This window comes from Triticum dicoccoides, chromosome 2B (assembly GCF_002162155.2).
Source record: "Triticum dicoccoides isolate Atlit2015 ecotype Zavitan chromosome 2B, WEW_v2.0, whole genome shotgun sequence".
Taxonomy (NCBI): Eukaryota; Viridiplantae; Streptophyta; class Magnoliopsida; order Poales; family Poaceae; genus Triticum; species Triticum dicoccoides.
Window position 1 is genome coordinate 420,575,561 of NC_041383.1, and position 25,336 is coordinate 420,600,896.

A 25,336-nucleotide genomic window follows, 5' to 3' on the forward strand; every position below is an offset into this window, starting at 1 on the left:
TTTCCATGGGCCGGCCCGCCACCTTTTGACCAAGTCAAACGGGCCGGCCTTTTCACAGGAATGGGCCTTTGTTGGGTCGTGCCACGTGTCGACGTATCATAGGCGCCTTCTGTCCAATTAGTGGATGACATCTGTCCCAACGATGAGGTGACACGTGTTTCCTCCAGCCAATGATGATTTTACACGTGGAAAATCCCCACTAGTCGGAGCTGTTAACGGTTTATCGGATCCAAAACCCGACTATATAGCTTAACGTCGTTCCGTTATGGTGGATACCACGTGCCGGTCACCCTTGACGAAAGCACTTTTATGACGCGCGATTTATCGTCATGGAAGTGGACACTTCCATGATGATAATTTTGGTAATGTCATGGAACACTTCTATGACAACACATGTATGACTATCTTGATTCTGTCATAAAATCGTCATGGATGTACATGCATGACAGAAAACGCGACCTACTATGACAAACATGTGTCATCATGGAAGTGTATTTTTTTGTAGTGTGTAGACTTGAGTTCTTCCTCCAGCTCTATCATCCTGGTCATTACCTTCTTCAGATCTATAATGCATGCACACATCTGGTTCTCCTGGCGTCGAATGTGCTGGTTTAACTCCTGGATGAAAGCTGCAATAGACCTGTCCCTCCTGGTGCTGATCATCTCCCATTGCTCATCTCGGCGCCCACAAATCTGATAGATAGTATCCTTGAGATCCTTTTGGTAAACTTCTCCAATGCGTCCCATGGTGATGTGAGCTGCCTTGCTCTTTCCTAGACTCCAGGTTGGTGCATCAAGGGAAAATTCTATGGGCTCGGTGACTGGCATGAACGTCCTTCCTAGAACTTGAACTCGAATCATCCAATGCTCCTCTTCTGGTAAAGTGGCGATGTAGGTCTCGGTGAAGCTTGGTATTCCGACGTTCAGGTACCTAGTAACTTCCTTCAAGTGTCATCCAAAAGGTGTATCTTCATCAGGTTGTGTGAACTTGTTCCTTGCATTCGCCATCCTATAGAGTAGAAAAGCGAGAGGAGTCAGAAATGAGAAGAGAAGAGTGACCTATGTTTCAGCTTAGTGGTCGTGTCCGATAGTCAACATGTGCTCTGATACCATCTTGTAGCGACCAGACCTCAAACAGTCTGATCTCTGTGCATCAGTGTCATCCCTGGATCGGTAATGCTGACACAAACACTACTTAAGGATTTATAACAGAGTAGCAATCACATACTTATTACACCGAATGTCTCAAAAGAGAACTTATTACAATAAAATGGCTTAAGGCATCCAAAATCGATAACAGCGGAAGGGTTGGAAGATAAAGTGAGTCCATCAACTCCAACGGCATAGCTGAGTGAAAGACAACGACCTATGGCACCTTACTCGCGTCTAAAAAGATTGCAACATGAAATGTTGTAGCCCGGAATGGGTCAGCACATGGAATACGCTGTCAATGTAACACATAGAGTAATGAACAGAATGAATGCTATCACTACATGCATATATGACTGGTGGAAAACTCTATGCTTATAGTTTTGCATAAAGCCAATTTTTCCCTACAACAAAGGAATAAATTTTATTTAACTATCACGGTGGTTGTTAAACATTGAGAAGGTTCCTCCAACTCAATCCCAATTAAGCATCATCATTAACCCAATCAAATTAAAATTTAGAGTGATGAGATCAACATGATAATCCAAGAACCAGATACTCAAAACGTCCATAACCGGGGACATAGCTAACCATGATTAGTTTGTACACTCTGCAGAGGTTTGCGCACTTTTCCCCATAAGACTCGAATACATCCATGGTCGGAGATTCAAGACACAGTCTTTCTGAAACAATAACTCTTTACTCTGGGTGGACAGTTACACCTACTTTCCCCTACATCTGCTAGCCCACCACTGAAAGAGGTCATGCAACATACTCAACTATGCTAGAGCCATAATAGCTTGTGGCTGCACACGGAAGTTTCTAGCATGAATAATCTTATGATCCCCTTGAGCCTGGGTGGCGGACCATAGGATGATCACACGGGTACTCCGGGATATCCTTGGACAACACTGGTTTCTCCAGGTGCCCTGACAACCACTGGGTACTCCAGGGTGCCTCAAGAAATCCACCTAGATGTGTATTAAAATAGCCACCTTAAGTTAACCATTAATTAGCCATACTCACATCTATCATGGATACACTCACCCAAACCACGTCTACGAGCATAGCATAGCAATATAACCACAACGTAGAAGTAACTCCCAAAGGTTTGATAATAAACAGGGCAATAGGTTCTACCTCATCATCTACTTCCCAAAAACCACATGTTAATCAGATCCTAACCATGCAACGTTTGAGGGTTGATCGAATGCAATAAAACTGGGTAGAAAAGAGGTATGATCAAAGTGTCACTTGCCTTGCTGATGATCTGTGAAACCTAGAGACTCGTAGTAGCACGCTTCACACTCTGGGTACTCTATCGCAAACAAACAGATACATACGTAAGCACTCAAGTAGAAGCAAGGGTAAAACTCAAATAAGAGATCTAACCAGAAAGTTCAACTTAAGAACTCCGGTTTGCAAAAAGAATCAAATCAAACGAAGCAACGGAACTCAAACAGCGAAAGAAACAAGATCCGTTTACTAATCTGGACTAAAGTCAAATTTTACAGCACCAAAATCTTGTTCAAGTTGTTTAAACAGAAAGAGGGCTTCGAGACGAAGATCTAGGCGCTTGAATTGCCTGATTCCGATAAACGAGCGAAAAGATAAACTAAAATGAAAATAAGGGCAGAAATCGCGATCGAAAATAATTGCGGAAAAACCCTGGAAAAAGAGAAACTGACGAATAGGCTAAAGAATGAACGTTCGCTGTCTGCGGCTAGCGGGTGAACACCGTTCGTTAAAGAGGACATACGGAAGAACGTCCGCTATTTAACTAAACCGAGAAAAAAACCGATCTAAATAAAAAACTAGGGTTTAAAAAAACGGTTTTCTAACGAAAACCGACGGCGGTCGGTGGCTACCTCGGCGAGGTCCGGCGGGGTCAGCGGTGGCTCCGGTGGGGCTGGCGGCGGCGGCGGCGAGCGTGTCCGGCGGTGGGGCGGCGGAACGGGGCAGCGGCGACGCGGCGACGGCGGCAGCTGGCGGCGGCGGATCGGGCTAGGGTAGGGTTACGGGGGTGGTGGCTTGGGCTGGCGGGGTCCCGGGGTTGGGCCTTATAAAGGTCGGCCGGAGAAGTCCGTGTCTGGCACGGCCCGACTAAGTCGGTTCCCTTTTTTAATAATTCCGACGCATAGAAAATGATTAAAAGAAATACTAAATGGACTCCAAAATCCTGAAATAAATTTTCCCCGTCCTCTAAAAATATAGCGAACAAAGTGAACATTTATTTGGGCCTCTAATGCAATTTTGAAAAACGCATTTTTTCCTAATTCAAATAAAATAGCGATAAAACTCCGGCTAAAATTCGTATTTGATTTGAATATTTTCCCTTCAATATTTCTTTATTTTGGAGAAGTCATTTTATCACCTCTCTTTTATTTTTCATATAAGAAATATTCACAGAGAAAAAAAATTAAAACCAAATGATCCTCTTTTCAAAATTTGAGAAAACTCAAATATGAGAAATCAATACCAAACGGAGTCCAAACGCAACGAAACTCCTGGAGGATTTTTTTTGGGCCAGAAGAAAGCCAGTGGGCCAAGGAAGCACCTGGGGGCTGCTCGAGCGGAGCAGCACCCACCAGGGCGCGCCAGGAGGCCCATGCGCACCCAAATGGGTGCTGCTCACCTCGGGTGCCCCCTAAACCGCCTCTTTGCTCTCTAAATACCACAATATTCCAGAAACCCTAGGGGAGTCGATGAAATATTGATCCAGCCGCCACAGAGTCCAGAACCATCAGATCCAATCTAGCCACCGTCATGTAGGGGTTCACCACTTCCATTGGTGCCTCTCCGATGATGCGTGAGTAGTTCTTTGTAGACCTACGGGTCCGTAGTTAGTAGCTAGATGGCTTCCTCTCTCTCTCTCTCTTGATTATCAATACAATGGTCTGTTGGAGATCCATATGATGTAAGTCTTTTGGTGGTGTGTTTGTTGGCATCCGATGAACTTTGAGTTTATGATCAGATCTATGTTTTTATCCATGAAAGTTATTTGAGTCTTCTTTGACCTCTTATATGCATGATTGCTTATAGCCTCGTATTTCTTCTCCGATATTTGGGTTTTGTTTGGCCAACTTGATATATTTATCTTGCAACGAGAAGAGGTGCTTTGTAGTGGGTTCGATCTTATGGTGCTTGATCCCAGTGACAGAAGGGGAACCGACATGTATGTATCGTTGCTACTAAGGATAACAAGATGAGATCTATATCTCCGCAATAGATAAACGGATCTCGTCTACATCATGTCATCGTTCTTATTGCATTACTTCATTTTTCCATGAACTTAATACACTAGATGCATGTTGGATAGTGGTCGATGTGTGGAGTAATAGTAGTAGATGCAGGCAGGAGTTAGTCTACTAATCTTGGACGTGATGCCTATATAATGATCATTGCCTGGATATCGTCATGATTATTTGAAGTTCTATCAATTGCCCAACAGTAATTGTTTTCCCACTGTTTGCTATTTTTCTCGAGAGAAGCCTCTAGTGAAACCTATGGACCCCGGGTCTCTTTTCATCATATTTGCCTTTGCAATCTATTTTATCTTGCATTTATTTTTAGATCTATTAAACCGAAAATACAAAAATACCTTGCTGCAATTTATTTGTTCCGCGATCTAATTATCCTATCTACCACTTTTACCTCACGTTATTTTCCTATCTTGAGGCGCCGTACCCAGAAGGGATTGACAACCCCTTTAACACATCGGGTTGCGAGTATTTGTTATTTGTGTGCAGGTGTTGTTTACGTGGTGTGAGGATGTTCTCCTACTGCTTCGATAAGCTTGGTCTCATCACTGAGGGAAATACCTACCGTCGCTATATTGCATCATCCCTTCCTCTTTGGGGAAATACCGACGTAGTTCTAGCAGACATCAAAAGGAATTTCTGGCGCCGTTGCCGGGGAGGATCTTCAACATCAACTAGGTTCCTAATCACAAATCTCATGTCCTCGCAATTTACATTATTTTCCATTTGCCTCTCGTTTTCCTCTCCCCCACTTCACAATTTTTTTTTGCCGTTTTATTCGCCCTCTTTTTCGTTTGCCGTTTTCTCGTCAGATCTGTTTTTGAGTGCAATCTTGTTGCGTAGTCATCATAACTCAAGAGAACACCAAGTTGTTTGATTTCTCAAACACCAACAATGATTTTATTAGCACTCCGATTGCTCCTCCCGCCACCAGTGTGGAGTCTTGTGATATTAATACTGCTTTGCTGAATCTTCTTATGAAAGATCAATTTGCCGGTACTCCTAATGAGGATGTCGCGTCCCATATTAACATATTCGTGGAATTATGCGATATGCAAAAGAAAAAAGATGTGGACAATGATGTTGTGAAGTTGAAATTATTTCCGTTTTCTTTGCGAGATCGTGCAACAATCTGGTTTTCTTCTTTGCCTCGCAATAGTATCGATTCTTGGAACAAGTGCAAAGATGCTTTTATCACTAAGTATTTTTCGCCCGCAAGAATTATTTCCCTTAGAACCCGGATCATGAATTTCAAGCAACTTGAACATGAGCATGTTGCACAATCTTGGGAAAGGATGAAATTGATGCAAAGGAATTGCCCAACTCATGGGTTAAATCTTTGGATGATCATACAAAAAATTTATGCGGGATTGAATTTTGTTTCTCGTAATCTTTTAGATTCTGCTGCGGGGGATACTTTTATGGAAATTACTTTGGGTAAAGCTACTAAATTTTTAGACAATATTATGGCAAATTACTCGCAATGGCATACCGAAGGAGCTCCTACTAGTAAAAAAGTCAATTCGGTAGAAGAAATAAATTCTTTGAGTGAAAAAGTTGATGCTCTTATGAAGTTGGTTGCTAATAAAAGTGCTCCTATTGATTTTAATGATGTGCCATTGTCCACTTTGATTGAGCAAAATATTGATGCCATAGATGTGAATTTTGTCTCGCGAAATAATTTCAGTAACAATGCTTATAGAGGTGATTTTAATCCTAGGCCTTTTCCTAGTAATTCCTCTAATAACTATGGTAATTCCACCTACAATAATAATAGAAACACATCTGATCTTGAGAACAATGTTAAAGAATTTATCAATACGCAAAAGTCTTTCAACGCTTTGATAGAAGAAAAGTTGAATAAAATTGATGATTTGTCTAGAAATGTTGATAGAATTACTCATGATGTAGAAAATCTCGAGATGAAATTTTTTGTGCCTAAAGTTGAAGAATAAATTAAAGCTCTTTATGTTTCTATGGATGAAAGTAAGAAAAGAACCGCTATGCTTAGAGCTAAAAGAGAAGTTTTAGAAAAAGCATTTTCTAGTGATTATTATCATAAAAATGATGAAGATATTAAAGTGATTGGTGTTTCTTCTATTGATTCTTTGTTTAGTAAATTTAAGATTGATGAAAAAGGGATTGGGGAAGAGTCAACTTTAGTTAGAAGGCGTCCCTATGATTCGGAGGGTGAAAATCTTGTTGAAAAAATTGATAAAAGTGGGTTTGAAGAGGTCAAGACTTTGACTAGTGATGTGCCCACTATTTTGGATTACAAAGACTTTAATTATGATAGTTTCTATTTGATTGATTGTATTTCTTTGTTGCAATCCATGATAAATTCACCCCATGCTTACAAACAAAATAAAGCTTTTACTAAACATATTATTGATACCATGATGAAAGCTTTTGAAGAAAAGTTGGAATTAGAAGTTTCAATTCCTAGAAAATTGCATGATGAATGGTAACCTACTATCAAAGTCAAGATTAAAAGTTATGAGTGTTTTGCTTTATGTGACTTCGGTGCTAGTGTTTCTACAATTCCGAAATCTTTATGTGATGTGCTTGGTCTTACCGATATTGAAGAATGCTCTTTAAATTTGCACTTAGCGGAATTTACTATTAAAAAGCCTATGGGAAGAATTAATGATATTCTTATTCTTGCAAATAGGAATTATGTGACCATAGATTTTATTGTTCTTGATATTGATTGCAATCCGTCTTGTTCGATTATTCTTGGTAGACCGTTTTTGCGTACTATTGGATGATTGATATGAAAGAAGGAAATATTAAATTTCAATTTCCACTAAGGAAGGGAATAGAACACTTACCTAGAACAAGAATTAGGCTACCATATGAATCAATCATGAGGGCATCTTATGTATCTAGAATCAAAGATGACAAAACTTAGATCCTACGCGTTATGCCTAGCTAGGGGCGTATAACGATAATGCTTGTTGGGAGGCAACCCAATGAATAGAATTTATTTTTGCTTTTTTGCTTTATGTTATTGTTTGTTAGCACAATTATGATAATATTATGATTGTGTTTTTTGTGTTTTAATTAGTGTTTGTGCCAAGCAAGGCTTTTGGGAAGACTTGGGTGAAAGTTTATTTGATCTTGCTTAAAAACAAAAACTTTTGCGCTCACGAGATTCATTGTCATTTTTTACATCAGAGTAATTTTAAGTTTATTCTTTTTTCAGAGGATTAGTATACAAATTACTCACGTCCACCAATTTATTTCATAATTTTTGGAGTTACAGAAGTATTCGAAATTTTCAGATTGCTAGAGACTGTTCTGTTTTTGACAGATTCTGTTTTCTTTGTGTTGTGTGCTTGTTTTGATGATTCTATGGTTCTCTTTGATGCGTTTTGCCATAGAAAAGTTGGAATACAGTAGATATAATGCAAAAACAAAATAAGAATAGGTTTTCTACAGTACTTATAGTAGTGGTTTGGTTTCTTATACTAACGGATCTCACGAATGTTTTGTTTGAGTTTTGTGTGATTGAAGTTTTCAAGTTTTGGATTATCTTACGATGGATGAAGGGATAAGGATAAGAAAAAGGCTAAGATTGGGGATGAACGAGGCACCACAAGATAATATTCAAATAAGTAGCAAGCAACTAAGCTTCGGGATGCCCCCGAGTGGCATTCCCGCTTTCTTCTAACAACCATCGATATTTTACTTGAAACTATATTTTTATTCGTCACATGATATGAGTTTTGCTTGGAGCGTCTTGTATGATATGAGTCTTTTCTTGTTTTGCTTTGTTTTCTAAGTGTTTAATCCTTGCTAGACCCACCCTTTTGAGAGAGGCAAAAAAATACTATGCTTGCTCCTATGCTTCACTTAAATTTTTAGAGCCATGGAATTGCTCTAGTACTTCACTTATATCTTTTTGAGCATGGTGTGCTTTATTAATTTTGAAGAAATGCTCTCATGATTCACTTAGATTTATTTGGGAGTTAGTAAAATTTTGAATAAATTCTCTCTTGCTTCACTTAGATTAATTTGAGAGAAAGAAAAAATTATGCTCATGATCTTCACTTATATTTGTTTGAGCTTATCAAAAGCATCATATGAAAATAGTCCCAAAGTGATAGATATGCAAGGAGGATATAATAAAAACTTTCACGGAGATCATTGGACAAAATAAACTTGATTCTTAGCAATGGTTTTGAGATATGACGATATGATATGTGAGTCATGTTGGTGAGTAATTGTGCTTTAATAAGAATATTGATGTTAAGGTTTGTGATTCCCTAAGCAAGCACGAAAGTCAATAGTTATGCAATGAAATTTATATCCTACTTATGGTGCATTATTTGGTGTTTCTTATGCTTAATGCTTGGGTACGATTTTTGCTTTTTGGTTGGTTGCTTCTCAATCTTTTTGCTAGCCTTCATTTTGCACTAAGTATGATCACTACTTGTGCATACAAACCCCTTTAAACCAGTTTTGCCTTATGAGTCCACTATACCTGCCTATATGCGGTATTTCCATGTTGTTCTAAGAAAATTTGCATGTGCCATCTCTAATGTTCAAAATAAATTTATCTTTTGTGTGCTCTACTACTCGCGAGGTGGTGAAGGGTAGCCAATATTTTCCATGCTAGATGTGTTATTCTCACGATGAGTGTTTATTCACTTGTCATTGCATGAGAGTACGACAAAGGTACTAGGGATGCCCAGTTCCGAAATGAATAATGAATTTACTTTATGTTGTCAAATAATAAATTCCTTGGAAAGTGTTGGTATGGAGGGCACCCGTGGATACGGTTAGCCATGGAAAGTGAAAGTTATGGTAGAAAAAGGAATAATCTTTATTTCCTGTTTGGGAACCGCCTATGATGTATTTAGCATGGAAAGTGTTGGGATGCTCCAAGTCATTTTCATTGGTAGGAAAAGTATGTCTCTCAAAAATAATTTATCTCTCAATTTAAGCTTTGAGCTCTGGCACCTCTACAAATCACTACTTCCCTCCACGAAGGGCCTTTCTTTTACTAATGCAATTTTTATTTTGAATTTGAGTCTCCATATTCTCTTATAAAGAACCAACTAAGGGGCACCATGCTCGTATTTGAGCATTGGGTGTAGCTAATATTCGAGTGTGTTTCATGAATGGATCAATGATTGAGCATGATGGGCTAGAGATAACTTCCTTTAGTGTTGATATTTTGAAAGACATGCTTGCTTGTTCCTATGCTTGAGTATAAAGTCTTGATGTCAAAACTAGACTATTGCTTTGAATCATATAAAAGTCCATATGTCCATGCTATAAAGAGAAGAATGTGATGAACATGTTAGGCAGCATTCCACATCAAAAATTCTGTTTTTATCATTTACCTACGTATCCATGTGGATGCTGATACGTCTCCAATGTATCTATAGTTTTTGATTGTTCCATGCTGTTATATTATCATTCTTGGATGTTTTACAATCATTTTATAGTCATTTTTTGGTACTAACCTATTGACATAGTGCCCAGTGCCAGTTGCTATTTTCTGCATGTTTTTTACATCGAAGGAAATCAATATCAAACGGAGTCCAAACGCAACGAAACTCCTGGAGGATTTTTTGGGCCAGAAGAAAGCCAGTAGGCCAAGGAAGCACCTGGGGGGCTGCTCGAGGGGAGCAGCACCCACCAGGGCACGCCAGGAGGCCCAAGTGCGCCCAGGTGGGTGCTGCCCACCTCGGATGCCCCCGAACCGCCTCTTTGCTCTATAAATACCACAATATTCTAGAAACCCTTTGGGAGTCGACGAAATATTGATCCAGCCACCGCAGGTCCAGAACCATCAGATCCAATCTAGACACCATCATGGAGGGGTTCACCACTTCATGGGTGCCTCTCCTATGATGCGTGAGTAGTTCTTTGTAGACCTACGGGTCCGTAGTTAGTAGCTAGGTGGCTTCCTTTCTCTCTCTCTTGATTATCAATACAATGGTCTCTTGGAGATCCATATGAAGTAAGTCTTTTGGCGGTCTGTTTGTTGGGATCCGATGAACTTTGACTTTATGATCAGATCTATGTTTTTATCCATGAAAGTTATTTGAGTCATCTTTGATCTCGTATATGCATGATTGCTTATAGCCTCGTATTTCTTCTTTGATATTTGGGTTTTGTTTGGCTAACTTGATCTATTTATCTTGCAATGGGAAGAGGTGCTTTGTAGTGGGTTCGATCTTACGGTGCTTGATCATAGTGACAGAAGGGGAACCGACACGTATGTATCGTTTCTACTAAGGATAACAAGATGATATCTATATCTCCGCAACAGATAAACAGATCTCGTCTACATCATGTCATTGTTTTTATTGCATTACTCCGTTTTTCCATGAACTTAATACACTAGATGCATGCTGGATAGCAGTCGATGTGTGGAGTAATAGTAGTAGATGCAGGCAGGAGTTGGTCTACTAATCTTGGACGTGATGCCTATATAATGATCATTGCCTGGATATCGTCATGATTATTTGAAGTTCTATCAATTTCCCAACAGTAATTGTTTTCCCACCGTTTGCTATTTTTCTCGAGAGAAGCCACTAGTGAAACCTACGGCCCCCGAGTCTCTTTTCATCGTATTTGCCTTTGCGATCTATTTTCTCTTGCATTTATTTTCAGATCTATTAAACCAAAAATACAAAAATACCTTGCTGCAATTTATTTGTTCCGCGAGCTATTTATCCTATCTACCACTTTTACCTCACGTTATTTGCCTATCTTGAGGCGCCGTACCCGGAAGGGATTGACAACCCCTTTAACACGTCGGGTTGCGAGTATTTGTTATTTGTGTGCAGGTGCTGTTTACATGGTGTGAGGAGGTTCTCCTACTGGTTCGATAACCTTGGTCTCATCACTGAGGGAAATACCTACCATCGCTATACTGCATCATCCCTTCCTCTTTGGGGAAATACCGACGTAGTTCTAGCAGACATCTGAAGACCACTCCTATTTACCCCCTGAGGTCTTCGCTCTAACTTGGCATGTTGATGTTGGTAATATCATGCATATGGTGCCTTGCATTGCTTACTTTATACATCAAATATATCATGTTGTTAGTTTAGACATGCTTTGTGTGAATGCCATTTATTTAGTTTCTTTATCGTATATTTGAATCATGCAATGCCATCTTGTTTAGCCAGGCATCATATATGTGAATTTTGCAATGCCACCCTGGTTAGCCAGTCATCTTATATGTGAATTATATCATGCCATCATTTTTTATTACATTAAATTTTTCAATAATTTTCGTACCTTCAATTACTCTTCCTGTGCATCAGCCATTCGACACGGTCATGGAAAAGTCTGGAGTGGAAACAAGGTCTTCATAGCAGACAATGCTATTTGACGAAGCGCATGTCTTGCTGGTTACAGATAGTTCCTCAGAGGAGGATTCAGAGACAGATGACCAATCCTATTCCCCCCGGGGTGCATGCTATAACTTAGCAGGGTTATGTTGCTCATATCGTGCGTATCGTCTCTTGCATTGCTATGTCATTTGCTTAGTTTAGACATGCTTCATGTGAATGCCACCTGTTTAGTGTCTAATTACCATATATGTGAATTATGCAATGACATCTTGTTGCAAGACATTATATATGTGAATTGTGCAATGCTATCTTGTTGCAAGGCATTATATATGTGAATTATGCAATGCCATGTTGTTTAGCCAAGCGTCATATATGTGAATTATATCATGTTGTCTTTTTTTTGTATTTCTCATTGCATTTCTCAACAATGTTTGTATATTCAACTGCTCTTCCTGTGCATCAGCCATTTGAATTGGTGATGGATAAATCTGGAGTGAAAACAAGGTCTTCAGAGCAGACAATGCTACCTGCTGAAGCAGATATCTTGCTGGTTACAGATAGCTCCTCAGAGGAGGATTCAGAGGCAGATGACCAGTCCTATTATCCCCGTGAGGTGTATGCTCAAACTTAGTAGGGTTATATTACTCATATCATGCATATGTTGTATTGCAATGCTTAGCTTTTACATCATATACACAATATTGAATGCCATCTCCTTAGTTGACACATCATATATGTGATTGCCCTCTGCTCACTTGCTTAGTATATAAATCATATATTTGAATTATATCATGCCATGATGTTTACATAGACAGCATGTATCTGAATTATGGCATGCCAACCCATTTTCTAAAGACATAATATAGTTATATCATCTCATCCTGTTTACATAGTCATCATATTTTGAATTATGTCATTCTATTCGTGAATTATATCATGCCATCATGTTTCCATCGATGGCATGTTTGTGAATTATGGCATGCCAACCACTTTAATAGACACATCGTATAGTTACATCGTGTCATCCTGTTTACATAGTCATCATATTTTGAAGTATGTCACTCTATCTTGTTTAGTTAGCCATCATACATGTGAAATTGTGTCATGCTATCCTGTTTAATTAGCCATCATATATGTGAAATTATGTCATGCTATTCTGTTTGGTTAGACAACATAAATGTGAATTATTTCATGCCATGTTTTCTTCCCTACTATCCGTTGCACCTGTCTAACTTACAGTGTGTGTACATTGAATTACTTTTCTTGCTTATCAGCCATTTGAATTGGAGGGGTGATGGCAGTATCTGTGGGAGTAAAAACACGATCTTCAGAAAAGATCGTGCTACCGGTCGATGCAGATAGAACCACAGTTGTACTTGCCCAAGAACCAGCCCCACCACGCATAACCCAGACTCACGCAGATTGTACCCCTACCCAGTTGGACAAAGAACCAGCTACACCCCTTCTAACCCCAACCCCAGCAGATAGTAACCCAGTTCTAGTTAACACAACACCGTCTCCACCACAGAGCACCCAAACACGACCAGTCAGGAAGGCAACTGCAGTGCCCAAAGCACGAGGACCACCACTCTGAACCCCAAGTCAACGCTTAAAGCAGAAGAAGAATTGTTCTCAGGCCAGGTTCCGTAGCTATGGTTCACAGTCCTTTGCTCTTGCATCACTGTATTCACTCATACCAACTAATTTCAAATTTTAAGGATGCAACTGAAACTCCAATGGCGCAACAGGTATGTTTTAAACCTGTTTCTTTAACGTGTTTGTTATTGTAACTTGCTCTATGTTGATTTTAGTTTCAATTGAATAAACAGTTATGTTCTCATGCCATGCACATTACAAGTGTTGTTATTGCTGTGTAGTTTCCCACACTTATATTATGTCTATGCTGCTTTGTCTTAAATAGATATGATTTGAACTGTCTCTATCTTGATTTGGCAACATAAACTAGAATGATATAGACCATACAGTGACCATACTACATAGATATATGTTTGATTCATGTTGTTATCCTATCCACCTTACTACTGAACTGGTTTACCAAAATGAGTTTCATATACAACATGGTAAACCTATAATGTGTCTGTTTGTTTCTCTTTTAGAATTCAGATAAAATATTGGAGAAGAGTACCCCCGTTATGCAATGGTAAAGGAAGTAATGCGAATAAGGATCAAGATAGTGAGACATCCCTGTGGGTCTCCAAGAAAGTTGATAAACACTATACTGAAGACACTAAGACAACCCCAAAGTCATGTCTTGATGTAGTGTTCGAGTTACTGGCTACTACTGCTGGCACCAGCTCTTCGAACTCGCTGCCTGAATCAGTTCGGCTTCTTGAGTCTCAACTTCAAGTTGAAAGACATTGATCAGATGTTATGAGACAGGAAGCCGAAGGAATGAGGAAGTCCCTGCAGAATTCAGATGCATACTTTCTGGTGCAACAGCAAGTGTTGGATGATTTAAGTGCCAAACAAGAGAAAGTTAATAAGCTTTCTAAGCATCTTGCCAGCATTATGGGTACCCAGCATATTGTTTCTTGATCTGTTCTTAAGTGATTTCAGTTCTGGGCTTGTTTTGTTGTGGCGTTTATGTTGGGGAACGTAGCAGAAATTCAAAATTTTCCTACGTGTATCACCAAGATCTATCTATGGAGAGACCAGCAACGAGTAGAAAGGGGAGTGCATCTACATACCCTTGTAGATCGCTAAGCGAAAGCGTTCAAGTGAACGGGGTTGATGGAGTCGTACTCGTCGTGATTCAGATCACCGATGATCCTAGTGCCGAACGGACGGCACCTCCGCGTTCAACACACGTACAGCTCGACGATGTCTCCCACGCCTTGATCCAGCAAGGAGAGAGGGAGAGGTTAAGGAAGACTCCATCCAGCAGCAGCACAACGGCGTGGTGATGATGGAGGAGCGTGGCAATCCTGCAGGGCTTCGCCAAGCACCTACGGGAGAGGAGAAGAACTTGGGAGAGAGGGAGGGGCTGCACCAAAGGCATAAGGTGTGTTTGGGAGGCCCTCCTACCCCACTATATATAGGGATCCCAAGGGGGGGTGCGCCAGCCCCTAGGAGATCCAATCTCCAAGGGGGCGGCGGCCAGGGGAGGAGTCCTCCCCCCCCCCCCAAGGCACCTAGGAGGTGCCTTCCCCTGCTGGGACTCTTCCTTTAGGGTTTCCCCAGGCGCATGGGCCTCTTGGGGCTGGTGCCCTTGGCCCATGTAGGCCAAGGCGCACCCCCTACAGCCCATGTGGCCCGCCGGGGCAGGTGGCCCCACCCGGTGGGCCCCCGGGACCCTTCCGGTGGTCCCGGTACAATACCGATGACCCCGAAACTTGTCCCGATGGCCGAAACAGGACTTCCTATATATAAATCTTTACCTCCGGACCATTCCGGAACTCCTCGTGACATCCGGGATCTCATCCGGGACTCCGAACAACATTCGGTAACCACATACAAACTTCCTTTATAACCCTAGCGTCATCGAACCTTAAGTGTGTAGACCCTACGGGTTCGGGAGACATGTAGTCATGACCGAGATGTTCTCCGGTCAATAACCAACAGCGGGATCTGGATACCCATGTTGGCTCCCACATGTTCCACGATAATCTCATCGGATGAACCACGATGTCAAGGACTCAATCAATCCCGTATACAATTCCCTTTGTCTAGCGGTATGGTACTTGCCCGAGATTCGATCGTCGGTATACCGATACCTTGTTCAATCTCGTTACCGGCAAGTCTCTTACTCGTTCCGTAACACATCATCCCGTGATCAACCCCTTGGTCACATTGTGCACATTATGATGATGTCTTACCGAGTGGGCCCAGAGATACCTCTCCGTTTACACGGAGTGACAAAATCCCAATCTCGATTCGTGCCAACCCAATAGACACTTTCAGAGATACCCGTAGTGTACCTTTATAGCCACCCAGTTACGTTGTGACGTTTGGCACACCCAAAGCACTCCTACGATATCCGGGAGTTGCACAATCTCATGGTCTAAGGAAATGATACTTGACATTAGAAAAGCTTTAGCATACGAACTACATGATCTTGTGCTAGGCTTAGGATTGGGTCTTGTCCATCACATCATTCTCCTAATGATGTGATCCCGTTATCAACGACATCCAATGTCCATGGTCAAGAAACCGTAACCATCTATTGATTAACGAGCTAGTCAACTAGAGGCTTACTAGGGACATGGTGTTGTCTATGTATCCACACATGTATCTGAGTTTCCTATCAATACAATTCTAGCATGGATAATAAACGATTATCATGAACAAGGAAATATAATAATAATCAATTTATTATTGCCTCTAGGGCATATTTCCAACAGTCTCCCACTTGCACTAGAGTCAATAATCTAGTTCACATCGATATGTGATTAACACTCAAGGTCACATCCCCATGTGACTAACACCCAAAGAGTTTACTAGAGTCAATAATCTAGTTCACATTTACCATGTGATTAACACTCGATGAGTTCTGGGTTTGATCATGTTATGCTTGTGAGAGAGGTTATAGTCAACGGGTCTGAACCTTTCAGATCCGTGTGTGCTTTACAAATTTCTATGTCATCTCCTAGATGCAGCTACCATGTTCTATTTGGAGCTATTCCAAATAACTGTTCTACTTGGAGCTATTCTAAATTGTTGCTCCATTATACGTATCCGGTATCTCTACTCAGAGCTATCCGGATAGGTGTTAAGCTTGCATCGACGTAACCCTTTACGACGAACTCTTTTACCACCTCCATAATTGAGAAAATTCCTTAGTCCACTAGTTACTAAGGATAACTTTGACCGCTGTCCTGTGATCCATTCTTGGATCACTCTTGTACCCCTTGACTGACTCATGGTAAAGCACACTTCAGGTGCGGTACACAGCATAGCATACTGTAGAGCCTATGTCTTAAGCATAGGGGACGACCTTCGTTCCTTTCTCTCTATTCTGCCATGGTCGAGCTTTAAGTCTTAACTTCATACCTTACAACTCAGGCAAGAACTCCTTCTTTGACTGATCCATCTTGAACACCTTCAAGATCACGTCAAGGCATGTGCTCACGTCAAGATCACGTCGGTATACCGATACCTTGTTCAATCTCGTTACCGGCAAGTCTCTTTACTCGTTCCGTAACACATCATCCCGTGATCAACCCCTTGGTCACATTGTGCACATTATGATGATGTCCTACCGAGTGGGCCCAGAGATACCTCTCCGTTTACACGGAGTGACAAAATCCCAATCTCGATTCGTGCCAACCCAACAGACACTTTCAGAGATACCCGTAGTGTACCTTTATAGCCACCCAGTTACGTTGTGACGTTTGGCACACCCAAAGCACTCCTACGGTATCCGGGAGTTGCACAATCTCATGGTCTAAGGAAATGATACTTGACATTAGAAAAGCTTTAGCATACGAACTACATGATCTTGTGCTAGGCTTAGGATTGGGTCTTGTCCATCACATCATTCTCCTAATGATGTGATCCCGTTATCAACGACATCCAATGTCCATGGTCAGGAAACCGTAACCATCTATTGATTAACGAGCTAGTCAACTAGAGTCTTACTAGGGACATGGTGTTGTCTATGTATCCACACATGTATCTGAGTTTCCTATCAATACAATTCTAGCATGGATAATAAACGATTATCATGAACAAGGAAATATAATAATAATCAATTTATTATTGCCTCTAGGGCATATTTCCAACAGTCTCCCACTTGCACTAGAGTCAATAATCTAGTTCACATCGATATGTGATTAACACTCAAGGTCACATCCCCATGTGACTAACACCCAAAGAGTTTACTAGAGTCAATAATCTAGTTCACATTTACCATGTGATTAACACTCGATGAGTTCTGGGTTTGATCATGTTATGCTTGTGAGAGAGGTTATAGTCAACGGGTCTGAACCTTTCAGATCCGTGTGTGCTTTACAAATCTCTATGTCATCTCCTAGATGCAGCTACCACGTTCTATTTGGAGCTATTCCAAATAACTGTTCTACTATACGAATCCAGTCTACTACTCAGAATAATCTGGATTAGTGTCAAAGTTTGCATCGGTGTAACCTTTACGACGAACTCTTTCACCACCTCCATAATCGAGAAAATTCCTTAGTCCACTAGTCACTAAGGATAACTTTGACCGCTGTCCTGTGATCCATTCTTGGATCACTCTTGTACCCCTTGACTAACTCATGGCAAGGCACACTTCAGGTGCGGTACACAGCATAGCATACTGTAGAGAGCCTATGATAAAAGCATAGGGGACGACCTTCGTCCTTCCTCTTTCTTCTGCCGTGGTCGAGCTTTAAGTCTTAACTTCATACCTTACAACTCAGGCAAGAACTCCTTCTTTGACTGATCCATCTTGAACACCTTCAAGATCATGTCAAGGTATGTGCCCATTTGAAAGTACTATTAAGCGTTTTGATCTATCCTTATAGATCTTGATGCTCAATGCTCAAGTAGCTTAATCCAGGTTTTCCATTGAAAAAAAAACCTTTCAAATAACCCTATATGCTTTCTAGAAATTCTACGTCATTTCTGATCATTAATATGTCAACAACATATACTCATCAGAAATTCTATAGTGCTCCCACTCACTTCTTTGGAAATACAAGTTTCTCATAAACTTTGTACAAACCCAAAATCTTTGATCATCATCAAAGCATACATTCCAACTCCGAGATGCTCACTCCAGTCCTTAGAAGGATCGCTGGAGCTAGCATACCTTTTAGCATCCTTAGGATCGACAAAAACTTTCTGATTGTATTACATACAACCTTTCCTCACGAAAACTGGTAAGGAAACTCGTTTTGATATCCATCTGCCAGATTTTATAAATACAGCTAATGCTAACATGAATCCGACGGACTTTAAGCATCGCTACGGATGAGAAAATCTCATCGTAGTCAACTCCTTGAACTTGTGAAAAACTTTTCGCCACAAGTCGAGCTTCATGGACGGTGACATTACCATCCACGTCCGTCTTCTTCTTAAAGATCCATTTATCTTAATGGCTTGCCGATCATCGGGCAAGTCCACCAAAGTCCATGGATCCGTTCTCGGATTTTATGGCCTCGAGCCATTTATCGGAATCCGGGCCCACCATCGCTTCTCCATAGCTCGTAGGTTCATTGTTGTCCAGCAACATGACTTCCAAGACAGGATTACGTACCACTCTGAAGTAGTACGCATCCTTGTCATCCCACGAGGTTTGGTAGTGACTTGATCCGAAGTTTCATGATCAATATCATAAGCTTCCACTTCAATTTGTGTAGGTGCCACAGGAACAACTTCCTGTGCCCTGCCACACACTAGTTGAAGAGACGGTTCAATAACCTCATCAAGTCTCCACCATCCTCCCACTCAACTCTTTCGAGAGAAACCTTTCCTCGAGAAAGGACCCGATTCTAGAAACAATTCATATTGCTTTCGGATCTGAATTAGGAGGTATACCCAACTGTTTTGGGTGTCCTATGAAGATGTATTTTATCCGCTTTGGGTTCGAGCTTAATCCTGAAACTTTTTCACATAAGCGTCGCAGCCCCAAACCTTTAAGAAACGACAACTTAGGTTTCTCTAAACCATAATTCATACAGTGTCATCTCATCGGAATTACGTGGTGCCCTATTTAAAGTGAATGTGGTTGTCTCTAATGCCTAACCCATGAACGATAGTGGTAACTCGATAAGAGACATCATGGTATGCACCATATCCAATAGGGTGCAACTATGACGTTTGGATACACCATCACACTATGGTGTTCCAGGCTGTATCAGTTGTGAAACAATTTCCACAATGTCTTAATTCTGTGCCAAACTCGTGATTCAGATATTCATCTCTATGATCATATCATAGATCTTTTATCCTCTTGTCACGACGATCTTTCAACTTCACACTGAAATTACTTGAACCTTTCAATAATTCAGACTCGTGATTCATCAAGTAAATATACTCAACATCTACTCGAATCATCTGTGAAGTAAGAACATAACGATATTCACTGCATGCCTCAGCACTCATTGGACTACACACATCAAAATGTGTTACTTCCAACAAGTTGCTATCTTGTTCCATCTTACTGAAAACGAGGCTTTTCAGTCATCTTGCCCATGTGGTATGATTTGCATGTCCCAAGTGATTCAAAATCAAGTGAGTCAAAACGGTCCATTTGCATGGAGTTTCTTCATGCATATACACCAATAGACATGGTTCGCATGTCTCAAACTTTTCAAAAACGAGTGAGCCCAAAGATCCATCAATATGGAGCTTCTTCATGTGTTTTATACCGATATGACTTACGTGGCAGTGCCACAAGTAGGTGGTACTATCATTACTATCTTTTGGCATGAACATGTGTATCACTACGATCGAGATTTAATAAACCATTCATTTTAGGTGTAAGACCATTGAAGGTATTATTCAAATAAACAGAGTAACCATTATTCTCCTTAAATGAATAACCGTATTGCGATAGACGTAACCCAATCATGTCTATGCTCAACGCAAACACCAAATAACAATTATTTAGGTTTAACACCAATCTCTTTGGTAGAGGGAGCGTGCGACGCTTGATCATATCAAGCTTGGAAAAACTTCCAACACATATCGTCAGCTCACCTTTAGCTAGTCTTCGTTTATTCCGTAGCCTTTTGTTTCGAGTTACTAACACTTAGCAACCGAACCGGTATCTAATACCCTGGTGCTACTAGGAGTACTAGCAAAGTACACATTAACACAATGTATATCCAATATACTTCTATCGACCTTGCCAGCCTTCTTATCTACCAAGTATCTAGGGTAATTCTGCTCTAGTGGTTGTTCCCCTTATTACAGAAGCACTTAGTCTCGGGTTTGGGTTTTACCTTGGGTTTCTTCACTAGAGCAGCAGCTGATTTGCCGTTTCATGAAGTATCCCTTCTTGCCCTTGCCCTTCTTGAAACTAGTGGTTTCACCAACCATCAACAATTGATGCTCCTTCTTGATTTCTACTTTCGTGGTGTCAAACATCGCGAATACCTCAAGGATCATCATATCTATCCCTGATATGTTATAGTTCATCACGAAGCTCTAACAGCTTGGTGGCAATGACTTTGGAGAACCATCATTGTCTTATCTGGAAGATCAACTCCCACTCGATTCAAATGATTGTTGTACTCAGACAATCTGAGCACAAGCTCAACAATTGAGCTTTTCTCCTTAGTTTGCAGGTTAAGAAAGTCATCGGAGGTCTTATACCTCTTGACATGGGCACGAGCCTGAAATCCCAATTTCAGCCCTCAAAACATCTCATATGTTTCGCGACGTTTCAAAAAACGTCTTTGGTGCCTCAACTCTAAACCGTTTAACTGAACTATCACGTAGTTATCAAAACGTGTATGTCCGATGTTCGCAATATCCACAAACGATGTTTGGGGTTCAGCACACTGAGCAGTGCATTAAACACATAAGCCTTCTATGAAGCAATGAGGACAATCCTCAGTTTACGGACCTAGTCCGCATAATTGCTACTATCAACTTTCAACTAATTTTTCTCTAGGAACGTATCTAAACAGTAGAACTATAGCGTGAGCTACGACATAATTTGCAAAAACCTTTTGACTATGTTCAGGATAATTAAGTTCATCTTATGAACTCCCACTCAGATAGACATCCCTCTAGTCATCTAAGTGATTACATGATCCGAGTCAAACTAGGCCGTGTCCGATCATCACGTGAGACGGACTAGTCATCATCGGTGAACATCTTCATGTTGATCGTATCTTCTATATGACTCATGTTCGACCTTTCGGTCTCCGTGTTCCGAGGCCATGTCTGTACATGCTAGGCTCGTCAAGTTAACCCTAAGTGTTTCGCGTGTGTTCCGAGGCCATGTCTGTACATGCTAGGCTCGTCAACATCCGTTGTATTTGAACGTCTGAATAAAACACCCGATCATCACGTGATGTTTTGAAACAGCGAACTGTCGCAACGGTGCACAGTTAGGGGAGAACACTTCTTGAAATTGTTGTAAGGGATCATCTTATTTACTACCGTCGTTCTAAGCAAATAAGATGTATAAACATGATAAACATCACATGCAATCAAATAGTGACATGATATGGCCATCATCACTTTGCTCCTTTTGATCTCCATCTTCGGGGCTCCATGATCATCATCGTCACCGGCATGACACCATGATCTCCATCATCATGATCTCCATCATCGTGTCTTCATGAAGTTGCCTCGCCAACTATTACTTCTACTACTATGGCTAACGGTTAGCAATAAAGTAAAGTAATTACATGACGTTTAAGTTGACACGCAGGTCACAAATAAATAAAGACAACTCCTATGGCTCCTGCCGGTTGTCATACCCATCGACATGCAAGTCGTGATTCCTATTACAAGAACATGATCAATCTCATACATCACATATATCATTCATCACATCCTTTTGGCCATATCACATCACATAGCATACCCTGCAAAAACAAGTTAGACGTCCTCTAATTGTTGTTTGCATGTTTTACGTGGCTGCTATGGGTTTCTAGCAAGAACGTTTCTTACCTACGCATGAACCACAACGTGATATGCCAATTGCTATTTACCCTTCATAAGGACCCTTCTCATCGAATCCGATCCGACTAAAGTGGGAGAGGCAGACACCCGCCAGCCACCTTATGCAACTAGTGCATGTTTGTCGGTGGAACCGGTCTCACGTAAGCGTACGTGTAAGGTTGGTCCGGGCCGCTTCATCCCACGATGCCGCCGAATCAAGATAAGACTAGTAACGGCAAGCATATTGAACAATATCGACGCCCACAACTACTTTGTGTTCTACTCGTGCAAAGAATCTACGCAATAGACCTAGCTCATGATGCCACTGTTGGGGAACGTAGCAGAAATTCAAAATTTTCCTACGTGTATCACCAAGATCTATCTATGGAGAGACCAGCAACGAGTAGAAAGGGGAGTGCATCTACATACCCTTGTAGATCGCTAAGCGGAAGCGTTCAAATGAACGGGGTTGATGGAGTCGTACTCGTCGTGATTCAGATCACCGATGATCCTAGTGCCGAACGGACGGCACCTCCGCGTTCAACACACGTACAGCTCGACGATGTCTCCCACGCCTTGATCCAGCAAGGAGAGAGGGAGGGGTTAAGGAAGACTCCATCCAGCAGCAGCACAACGGCGTGGTGATGATGGAGGAGCGTGGCAATCCTGCAGGGCTTCGCCAAGCACCTACGGGAGAGGAGAAGAACTTGGGAGAGAGGGAGGGGCTGCACCAAAGGCATAAGGTGTGTTTGGGAGGCCCTCCTTCCCCACTATATATAGGGATCCCAAGGGGGGGTGCGCCAGCCCCTAGGAGATCCAATCTCCAAGGGGGCGGCGGCCAGGGGAGGAGTCCTCCCCCCCCCCCAAGGCACCTAGGAGGTGCCTTCCCCTGCTGGGACTCTTCCTTTAGGGTTTCCCCAGGCGCATGGGCCTCTTGGGGCTGGTGCCCTTGGCCCATGTAGGCCAAGGCGCACCCCCTACAGCCCATGTGGCCCCCCGGGGCAGGTGGCCCCACCCGGTGGGCCCCCGGGACCCTTTCGGTGGTCCCGGTACAATACCGATGACCCCGAAACTTGTCCCGATGGCCGAAACAGGACTTCCTATATATAAATCTTTACCTCCGGACCATTCCGGACCTCCTCGTGACGTCCGGGATCTCATCCGGGACTCCAAACAACATTCGGTAACCACATACAAACTTCCTTTATAACCCTAGCGTCATCGAACCTTAAGTGTGTAGACCCTACGGGTTCGGGAGACATGTAGTCATGACCGAGATGTTCTCCGGTCAATAACCAACAGCGGGATCTGGATACCCATGTTGGCTCCCACATGTTCCACGATGATCTCATCGGATGAACCACGATGTCAAGGACTCAATCAATCCCGTATACAATTCCCTTTGTCTAGCGGTATGGTACTTGCCCGAGATTCGATCGTCGGTATACCGATACCTTGTTCAATCTCGTTACCGGCAAGTCTCTTTACTCGTTCCGTAATACATCATCCCGTGATCAACCCCTTTGTCACATTGTGCACATTATGATGATGTCCTACCGAGTGGGCCCAGAGATACCTCTCCGTTTACACGGAGTGACAAAATCCCAATCTCGATTCGTGCCAACCCAACAGACACTTTCAGAGATACCCGTAGTGTACCTTTATAGCCACCCAGTTACGTTGTGACGTTTGGCACACCCAAAGCACTCCTACGGTATCCGGGAGTTGCACAATCTCATGGTCTAAGGAAATGATACTTGACGTTAGAAAAGCTTTAGCATACGAACTACATGATCTTGTGCTAGGCTTAGGATTGGGTCTTGTCCATCACATCATTCTCCTAATGATGTGATCCCGTTATCAACGACATCCAATGTCCATGGTCAGGAAACCGTAACCATCTATTGATTAACGAGCTAGTCAACTAGAGGCTTACTAGGGACATGGTGTTGTCTATGTATCCACACATGTATCTGAGTTTCCTATCAATACAATTCTAGCATGGATAATAAACGATTATCATGAACAAGGAAATATAATAATAATCAATTTATTATTGCCTCTAGGGCATATTTCCAACAGTTTATTTGCACTGGTCGCCAACTTTGACAACCAGTGTCTGTGATATGTTGCATTGTTCCCTATATTTGCACTGGTGGCGAACTTTGATGCCTAGTGGATGTAATATGTGTAATAGTTGTGATAGCATAGTGTAAGTTGTTTGCTTATTTATTTCCTTGTTGTCTTGTTTATTTGTTTGCTTGTAGTCAGTGCAGTTCTTTTTCCGTGGTTTGCTAGTGGCCACAATAACCTATTTTTAAAAACTAGGCCACAATAACCATGGGCTACATATTTACTGTAGTGACCCTGGTCCTCCTACGGGTCGTAGAAACAATGGGCCATCTATGGGCTGTAGAAACAATGGGCCTTCTACGGGCGATATCATCAATGGGCCATCTACGGGCCGTATGATCGATTGGCCAAACATGGGCCAATAACAGACCGCATTATTGGTCGTAAACGGGCTAGAGTTGGAATTGTCTGTTCATGGGCCGACCATAACGGGGCGTCATTAATCGCCTGTATTTGATGACGCTATGAAAACGGCCCAATGGATTAACGGGCCACAAACGGGCCGACTGTAACCACGGGCTGAATTTGGCCCACAACCAGAAAGGGGCAGTAACGGGCCATAAGTAACCGAATGCTGGAAATGAGCCCAAGAATAAATGGGCCCTGAGAAGGCCGAAAGATAACATGGGCTGGAAATGGCCCAATGGAATAATGGGCCGTTAATGGGTATAAAGTGATACAATGTTCATTACGGGCCAGTTTCACCACGGGTCGTTAATGGGCCAAGAGTTACAAAGGGCCTCATATGAGCCGAAAGACGCCATGGGCCATACATGGGCCGGAAGTTAAAACAGGCTGGAATCATATTGGACGGCCCAGATGGCGCTATTGGGCCTAATTTGGATAGGCCGTAATGAGCAGTGGGTTAGCGGGCTATAAATGGACAATATCGAA